This window comes from Myotis myotis, unplaced genomic scaffold (assembly GCF_014108235.1).
Source record: "Myotis myotis isolate mMyoMyo1 unplaced genomic scaffold, mMyoMyo1.p scaffold_m19_p_11, whole genome shotgun sequence".
In the NCBI taxonomy this organism is placed as follows: domain Eukaryota; kingdom Metazoa; phylum Chordata; class Mammalia; order Chiroptera; family Vespertilionidae; genus Myotis; species Myotis myotis.
Window position 1 is genome coordinate 25,556,169 of NW_023416315.1, and position 9,978 is coordinate 25,566,146.

Genomic DNA, 9,978 nt, shown 5'->3' on the forward strand with positions numbered 1-9,978 from the left:
CAGGCTTCTCATATGTCTTCTGACGTCCTTACAATAAGAATACAAACTCCTGAAGAACAGCATCCAGGCCATAAATACCTATATAGTTCCTTCCCCACCCCACCACCCTACAGTGCCATGCCTAGAATATTCTTCAATGAGATTTGTTGAATGAGTCGAAGAATAATGAATGAGCACTGTAGCTTAGCTTTGGTGTTTCATCTCAACTCAATGATTGATTAAATGTATTACAAAATACTACTACTAGGCTATAGACCATAACCATAGGTCTAGTGTGACCAGCTGCAGAGACAAAAATTAAAGCTCTGGCCTTTACAGTACAGTAATTAACACATGGAAGAAAAGACCCAACATGCTCCAAGCGTGGCAGGAGATTAGTGTTTAGTACTCCTAAAGAAAGTCTTCCCAGTAAGGTAGTCTATTGGGAACATTGCAGTAGGAAAGTTAAGATGGCACACAGATGTCGTCAGGCCAATGCCAATATCCTGACATGGAGGACCTGCTAAACATGGTGAAAAATCAGGTTGTGTAGAGAAAAGTACTGGATCTGCTGAGAAGAAAGCTGGCTTGAGAATCTTTGCAAGTTACTGAGTATTACTATTTGGGAATTGTGGTTTAATAGTCAAATCCAGTTGTGTGATCATTTTAACAAATATCATTGAATATTATAGCAAAATTTACTTAATTAATTTTCTATTATTGGATAACTAAGTTATTTCTAAATTTTTATAGTAATATTAAATTTTTATACATCTACCATTGAGAACTCTCCTCAGTTAAATTCCAAGATGTGAAATTATTGAGTCAAAGGAAATGTACATTTTTAAGACTTTTAAAAGGTATGGCAAAACCAGGATTGGCATGACTGATGATAGAGTTCAGCTTTGGGAAAGAGAGGAGCAAAACCCAGAGTCTCAATCAGTCTGTGCCTTGGTTCAGACCCTCAACCTCTCACGTTGGATGAATACAAATGTCACCTAAATGTTGTCCTTGCCACAAATCTTGATGCCAGAGTGTTCTTTCTCACTGTGATTTGATCTAACAAATCAGATCTATGTGTCCTTGGTAGAGCACGAAGCACCTTCATTATCTGAGTCCTGGTTACCTTCCCAGGTCCAGATTGCCTCTTTCTTCAAACTTCTCCTACCTGCACCTGATGCTGACGCTGAATCTATCAACCTGGAGTTTCCTCAAGCATTCCAAACCCTTCTAGGTCTCCATGTCAGCACTTTACTGCTCCTTTACTCTTACATCCTTTCTCTGCATCTACAAATGGCCAACCTCCTTTGTCTTTTAAGATCCAAGCATCACACTTTTAGGGAAACTATCTATTCATCTACGTTTCTGCAGTAGCTGGTACATACCTCCAGCATGGCCCTGCCCGTGTCATCTCATCTTTGCTGAGTTAATAGACTATCTTTCTGTTCTATGTGACTCTCAATTAAAAAAGCATCGGATACACTAACCAATGTGAGGGTCTTGGGGCTCTAGGCTCAGGGAGGCAAATGCTTCTACTTTTCTTTCTTTTCTGATTAGAAGCATCCGAGGGTAAATGGCATAGAGAAAGACCTGCTTCCAAACATGTTTATGTGTAGTCAACAATGATCCCTCATCTTCACATAGCACTTTAAAGTTCACAAAGCCCTTACCCAGCAATCATTTCTCTGACCCTCAGAAGCCTTTTGTGAAGTACAAGGCAACCTTACTATCACTGGTTTATAAAAGTGGATACAACTATGAAATAGAATCAATGCCTACATTCCTGGGTGGGTGTAAAAATTAAGTAAAATAATATTTTTCCCCTTATCCATTTTTTAAGATCCCCTCTTCTATACTTTTATAATTTTATACAAATTCATATTACTAAAAATACACCTTGGTATTTCATGAGTAAAGGGAAATGAAATCTCTGTGGAGATTTTCCTATACCTTGGCGAGGTAAGTATGAGAGACTGAAAATTATCTCAAATCTTTAAATTCTATTATGGATTAATTTTACCCTGGGATTCCCAAGAAAAAATCTATATGTTATTTATTCATTAAAATTCCTTTCAATGATACCTAAATGGCTAATTCTCCACCTAGCAACCAGGAAAACAAAATCTCCAAATTTGATCAAAATTAATCTAAACAGAGGTGTGTGGCTCATTTAAAAGACAAAAAAATGCATATTTTAAATGTTCCAAGAGAAGATACATGGATGAAGCTGCTGGAGGCCACTCTAACTTGTGTTATGATCATTTGAAAGGGATTTTAAATGACTATTTACATTAGTATTCAATCAAAGATAGCTTCCGTGACAGCCTCTGAATTACATGGAATATTTATCTGGTGCCTCAAATGCAGAGCTCCTACACACTTCCCAGCCTGTACTGCACTTGACCTTTCCTTTAATGGCAAGTCTATAATCATATTTTGTCACTTTTTTCAAACTATCTATAAAAATAAATGGGATGCAAGCCATAGATTAATAAATAAGAACTATTCTAAGGTAAGGACAACGGGGTTATATTTGGTCTGGGCCTCTTGATTGTGTCACATTTATTTGTTAATTTTCAATGAGGCAAAATTATGCCTAGTAACTTTGTAACCCTTAGTTCCTACTTTAAATGTATGACTTTCTTTTTAAACTAATGAGGTCACACACTAAATATAGCTAATGTTTTAAAATTTAGTTTTTAAAAACTTTGCATTTATATAGCTATTGTTCTTACCCCTAAAGATCTAGTTCAACCTAAAGTAATACCTCATAAGTGACAATCACAAAACTATCAGAAAATATAGGAAAGGGGCACTTTCTTTAAATGCTAATGTCGTCTCAAAAACAACAAGCTTGATCAGTTTGGGCTGAAGTATTACGGGAGAAAGGAATTAATTCAACTTTTATCTGTGGCCTTGGAATATAGCAGTGTTAAGTGACTATTCTGTACAGTAAAGCAAATGATTTTTAAAGCTTTTCTATACCCATGGGATTACTGTTTATAATTTTTCCTGTAGCTATTCTTTGTTTTTAATTTTTTTTAAATTTTCAATTACAGTTGACATACAATATTATATTATTTTAGGTGTATAACACAGTGATTAGACATTAAACATACAAAGCTGGTAAGTCTAGCATCCATCTTGTAAATCAGCGGTTCTCAACCTGTGGGTCGCAACCCCTTTGGGGGTCGAATGACCCTTTCACAGGGGTCGCCTAAGACCATCGGAAAACACATATATAATTACATATTGTTTTTGTGATTAATCACTATGCTTTAATTAAGTTCAATTTGTAACAATGAAATTGGGGGTCACCACAACATGAGGAACTGTATTAAAGGGTTGCAGCATTAGGAAGGTTGAGAACCACTGTGTGAATGATTCTTAAAGCTTACGTTCAACTCGCTGTACAACATTCCTTGCTAGGTAGATGTTTTGTTTATCAGTACCATGTCTGATTTGGTCTGAAAATGGTGAATTTCTTGTTATATAAATCGGAACAGACTTTTGAAGAGAAAAAAAGGCCCAAACTAGTATATTCTGGGAGATACTTGTAGAATAAAGCCTTTTATATTAAATCTAGTTTCTCCTCCCCATGTTCTGTTCACATTTACTTTGTTTTTTCAGGGCCAGAGATACCCAGCAAAGCTATCCTCGGTTATAGGGATTACAAGATTCCAGTTTCTAAAGTCATTGTGTAGCACTGATATTCACGTTATCATCTTACTTACAAGCTTTAGTTTTCCACATGAACCGTGTTGAGAAAACTCTGCTTAAGTTTTACCAGTTACTACCTTTTCCATTTTATAGTCAATTAGGCCAAAAACCTGAGAGGATGGCGGTCCAGCATTTAGCATAGAAGGTGGGATGGGAATAGAGGCCCAAATTAAATTATGGTTTGCTGGGGGCCACTGGAGTTCCCACTTGGTTTGTCAAGCTGCCCATTAGTCAGTCAACACTGATCACCTGTGTAGAAGAGGCACTTCATCCATGAGCACACACATACACAATCCCACCCTGTGGAAAACACGTTAAAACAACTTAATGGTAGGGCACCGCCTTCTGAGCACCTGTTTGGTGTAGTCCAAGAATAATAGCCATGAAAACATGAACACGCATTTTGAATATCTTCATGCGGGAAGACCTGAAGCCACGTTAATTTAATCTCCTTTCCTAAATGTTACCAGCAATGTAGAAATGGACGCTCTCATCCCTGTAATCAGTTGCATAGTGCACGGGGGCAGCGGTCTCCGGTGCCTCATCTGTGAGCTAATCTTTCATTTCATAGCAGATCTTTCCATATCAAACAACACAAATGACTTAATTTGCATGACAGGATTTGTAACGGGGCAAATCTAGTGTCAAAGTCGATTAAAGATTACACCAGAGAACTATCATAATCAGTTCTCTAATGAGCCTAAATAGTACATGCAAAGTCTCCCCCTTTTGCCATTCCAGTCATGTATAAAAGGGAGTGTGTTTCTTTTCTTCGATGAGCCAGTCCTTTGGTTTGCACATTACGCCCTACGTTGAGCTAAAGTCATGTCAGTCTGGTTTCAGAGGGAGAGAAAGGGAAATAATAAAGCAAACATCACTTCACAAATGACATTGCTTGGTATAAGCCAACGTTTGAAGCCCTTAATTCTTCTAATCTGCAAAATAGTCAATGCTAATGGGTTTTTGCCTTTGTGAAAGCTGATGCATAGAAAGAAAAACTTTAATGAGCTGCCTGGGCCGTATGCTTACAGATACCTGTCAAATGTCTGTCATCTTAGCTATCGCTGAGGCATTATAAAGAAAGTAAGAAGGAAGGAACGACAGTATTTGTACAAGCATTTTCATGCTAAAATGGCACAATTTTCTTCCTGTCATAATTTCATTGTATCTGAAAGTCAGGAAAGCTTAACCCTTTCCCTAGCACGTCCTGCGTAGTTGTATCACACAATCCTGGAGCCAGTGGTTTAAAAACAGCACTATGATTTTTTTTTTAAACAACATCTTCTATTAGATTTGTTTTTGAAAATGGAATTACCTACATTTAAAAAAAATGTGACAACAAACTACTTGAATCCATTGCTTCACCCAGGGAGATCAGGAGTTTATTAAATGCAAAACCTCCTTAATGTGAGAGGCTGTCATTTGAATCAATTCTTTCTGAGTTCTTAATTTAATATTTCATTGTATCTTTGTATGCTTAATAGATATACCAGGGCAATAAGGCCAACAAACTCCCCTGGTCTCACCTTCTCTTTTATTTAAAAACAAAAACAACGAAATGCAAATGTGTCTTATTATACCAGCACCTACCTACCAGTTCTGCTACAAGAAGGCTGAGTTCGCCTCATTTTCTGGGATTTATAACAACACAGTCATAAAAATGGAACGTGAGTTGAAAGTTAGCAGGACAGAAAAGTCTCTGTCTAGGTGTGAATTGTTTTCTTTCTTTCAAAGTTAAAAAGAATTGTAAGTGTAAACACACACACAACACACACACAACACACACAAGAACTTCCAAGTTTTGGGTCAAACCACATAGTTTTAAAGAAAAAGCATGGGCTTTATCTCAGGATCCCTTGGTGCTTAGGTGAGAATAGAAGTGAGCCATCCTCTGACTGCTTCTGTTTGCCACGCCCCTCATCCCCCACACCCCCCCCCCCCAAAAAAAAAGGAAAGAGAAGAAAATGAAGTGCTTTCTAGAGAGGGAGCAGCTTTCTCTAGCGGAGCATGCGCGGGTCAGGGGTGCCGTTTCGGCCTTCCCTCTGACTTACTGTGCGCACTAGGAAAGCTTCTGCATTTTCACTTCTGTATATTTAGAAAATCGTACGCTAGGATAATCCTCAACATTTATAATGAAATAATATGGATAAATGAATATCTGTAAATTAAACAATAGTTGTTTTACCCCTGTGTATTTTGTAAATCACACCGGCCTATAATATTGTCTCCTCACTGAAACACCCTTTGGCATATTAAAATAGTTGTGTTACTTCAGGCTGTCCATTGAACACCAATGCCCCCAAATTAGCACAAATTCTTTAGCAGGTTCCAGGCATCAATGATGATGCTTGTAATAGGTGGTCACTTCCGGCTGATGGCCTGGGACTAGGAGTCCCGGGGTTTGTGTAATCTGAATGCCAATCCCTTCTAAGAAGACACATCAAGACTCAGCAAAGCAGAACCTCTTCCATTTGCCTCAAAAAGCTGTTGTATGGCTCAGGGCTTTGACTCATTTGCTCTCCCTCCCTTGTTACAACCTAAAGAGACCCACTTGAATGAGCTCATTGGGCTGTATTGTTTCCCAAAATACTATTGTGACTTGAAGGAGGACGTATATGAAATGTTGATGCTGCAGGTAAAATCTGTGAGCCCTAATGGGGTCTCCAGCCCCCTTGATTCCTTTTCCCAGAGTACAATAAGTCAAAACAAACTCAAGCAGAGGGCAAATTTTAGTCAAGTGAAATTAAAATTTCAAATGAGATAAACCGAGCCAAAAGCATTAGAATAAGGATGCCTCCAGCATTCAGTGCCTAGATGGAGCCAAAACCCGGGTCTCCAATTAGACAGCTCTAAAGGCCAGGTTTACTGAAAAGAAATTAGGCCAACATTAATTTGGAAGTGCACTGTTTTAACATCCTTTGGTAGAGATGTTCAGCTCTTTGGAAAAGGAACAAATTCCCACCCCCAATATAAAAGCACCCTCCTTGGGCCTTGTTCTGATTTACAAACAAGTAGACCTTCTCCAGCTAAAATGAGCAGCAGAGCCAATTTCTGGGGCCATGAGGTCCTGCCTTATTTAACAAATATTTATCACAGACACTCAGCTCACCAGGCCCGGGGCCGTAGGATCATGCTTTGTGATAAGACCCACCTCGGTGGCACTCACAGATAAGTGTTCCTCAAAGTTGTAAGTTCTCTTTCTGCAATAAATCTGGCCTCTTGGTAAAGAACATGTTTTGCCTGCAAAGCCTCATCTATCAAGTTAAATATAAAAATCCATCAAAGAGATCAGGCGTCTAGCGCTGTTTCGATGTTGCCATTGTTGTTATTGCTTTTTCTTGCTCTTCATTCCAAAGATACACTAGAAGCCTGGGTCTATTTCCAGGCCACGCCCCAGTCCACGGTACATGTTCAAGCCCACCGACTTTATCTGTACATGCACACGTATCAATCACTCTCTCCTAAACTCCAAAGGCTATTTAACCAGGGGCCCCCAGCTTTTGCTCTTGACCATTGTGCAAGCTCTCGAGCCTTTATGCCATGTGGAAAACAGGGTCTCCCAGACATGAACACACAAACTCTCATAACAGACTGTTAGCCATACGTGCACCGTTCTGACTCAAATTTCCACCACTTTCCAATATGAATAATTCAACGCCCTTGCCCAATTGTTCCTGGAAGGATAGGGTAGGAATTAAAAGGCTGTAAGGCGTGTAACTAAACAATGGTTTGCATTTCCCGAGACTGCTGTTGTGTGCGGCCAGAGAGAGATACAGCCATTTGTATTTCCCAGTTCATTTTCCCTGCAGTCCTACACTCTCCTTCCCCCGGAACACTGCTTCTGTGACCCAGTTGCTATACCTCCCAGCCGCTGCACCCCGGAGGCTGTCACAAGTCTCCCTCCTTCCCAGGAGGTGAACACACAATAGAGAAAAGGCCCTGGCTGGGAGGTTCAGCCGCCATTAACCCTTACCAGCTGTGCCTGTGGGGAGCCTTCTGACCTGAATGTCCTTTCTCTGCGGCCGCCTTCATGCCACTAATCTAACCATTGTTAAGGAGGAATGCTGACAGGAGAAAAGAAATTTTTCTTGTGTCCATGCAAGTGTGTGTATCCATGTGTAAGTGAAGGAAGAGTGAAGGCTAATTTCTATAGTTGGCATGAATGGAGGGCTTGGGGAAAAAAACTAGTTAAAATGTGTTTACTTGCTTAAAAGGCTCCGTCAATTTAAATAATTTCAGTAGTGTGCTCTATTTTTTTTTTTTAAGGGAAGGGGAGAAACTAGTTACTATTATAATTTTCTTTAAATCCTCTGAGATGTTTGGGCATGTTGAAGACTTTTAAAATTCACTGCCAGCAGGAAAAAAAAAAAGAATTGAATTTCTGCAAAATCCTGGCATAAAGTTACAGGCACACAAAATTGCTCACTTCTAATGGACCTTAAAAAAATTAGAGAAAGAGAACTGGTTATACGGGTCACATTTCCTTCAGAAAAACCACTCACATTTAATGCTTAGGAAAGCTTTAAAAAATCTGTTAGAATTGAAATGGGAAAGGATTTAACTTTATTGACCACTTTTAGAGTAATTAATTGACAGAGAGTCACTATGTTTTTTTTTAAAAAAAAATTTTGCTTTCAATGAACCTTGAAGGTCAATACAGGAACATGATTTCCTCTTTAATTTTAAAGAATACATATCCAGATATAGCAAGAGTGACTGCCTGAGGTAGTCACTGTGCAAGCTCAGCCAGGCAGGTGACAATGATGACCACGACTCTAATAAGGTGGCCAAGCAAATATCCTGCCTGTTTGAAAAGTTTACATAATTTTGATCTTTGAGGATTTCATTTGCCTTTTCAAAAGCACAGGCATCAAAGAGAAACTATTCTTAAATAGAATACTCCATGTTATCATTTGATAAAGTTTCATAAAACACAACAGTTGGCCTATCTCAAATCAAATTAAGAATAATTCATGTAGAAATGTATTTTCTGGACAATTAGACTGTATCGGAGGAGGGCAAATGTCTGATACAATAAAGGCTCTCCTTTGCATCTGTTCCGACGTCTAGACTGCTGCAATTACTGGTCCTTCCAACAGCAGCAGCAAGATAATGCTCTGCTCACAGGTTGCAGCCATTAAAACTGAGCATAATCTTCCTTTGCTCCTTTATTACTGCCATCATTTGATTGTGATAAAGCAGATTTAATTTAATGAAGTTATACTTTTCTAAATTTGTATGCATACATTTATATGAATGGCGAGAGCAGTGTCAGGTACACTGTTTTTCAAGACATTAGAGGTAAGTACCCTGGCGTTCTTCTCCTGAAGGTGTAGTATGATTGGCAAACCAAAACAACAGCCACAGCAGCAACAGTACAGAGAGGCCCAGCTCTTCAAACCCTCTACCTGTCTCTTAGCCACTTCTTAGGCTCTTCTATTCCCCAAGATGGGAAGCATCCCAGAGAGGAAATGAATGTGACAGCATAGGGATTAAAGACATAGATGAGAACAATAATGTAGTTTTGATCCCGTTCATTGGCTTCATCAGTCAATCATCCATTCAACAAATATTTGGGGGGTTTCTCCAATATTCAAGACACAGTGCCAAGTTGTTCGGCAGGCACAAAATCGAATCCTACACTTATCCTACACTCAAGAAGTATCATATCTAATAGGGGAATTGCTGATATATATCAGTCAACTCTCCTAATAGAGGCCTGATGCATGAAAATCCATGCAAGAGTAGGCCTTCCTTCCCCCGGCTACCGGCACCAGCTTCCCTCCAGCACCCAGGACCTGGGCTGCTTCCCTCCTCCGGCCACTGTCAGGTACCCGGGACCGGGCTGGCTTCCCTCCAGCTCAGCTTTGTCAGGAAGGACATCCGGAAGACATCCGGTCTAATTAGCATATTACCCTTTTATTATTATAGATCATTTAATAGAAACATAATAGTGCTGTCTGTTAGGGTACAGTTAAGTCATTGCAAAAAAGTCAAATCCTACCCTCCCACCGACTCTCATGGTTATTAAAGTGATAATTTTCCAGCTCTACCCCACCCGTTTACATCAAAAGTTCACAGAGGCAAAAGAACGTAACTGTAGTCAAGTGTGACTTAAATAAATTATTCTTAGGATTTCTCCTATTTACCTCAGCTATCTGGATATAAACTTTGTTCCCAAACTTTCTTATTTTTTGAAGTGTTTGGAGAAAGACTACTGGTGCTTGGAAGACTTGATAGCAGAGAAATCACTGAAGGGTCTCAGTGTGCCTACTGTCT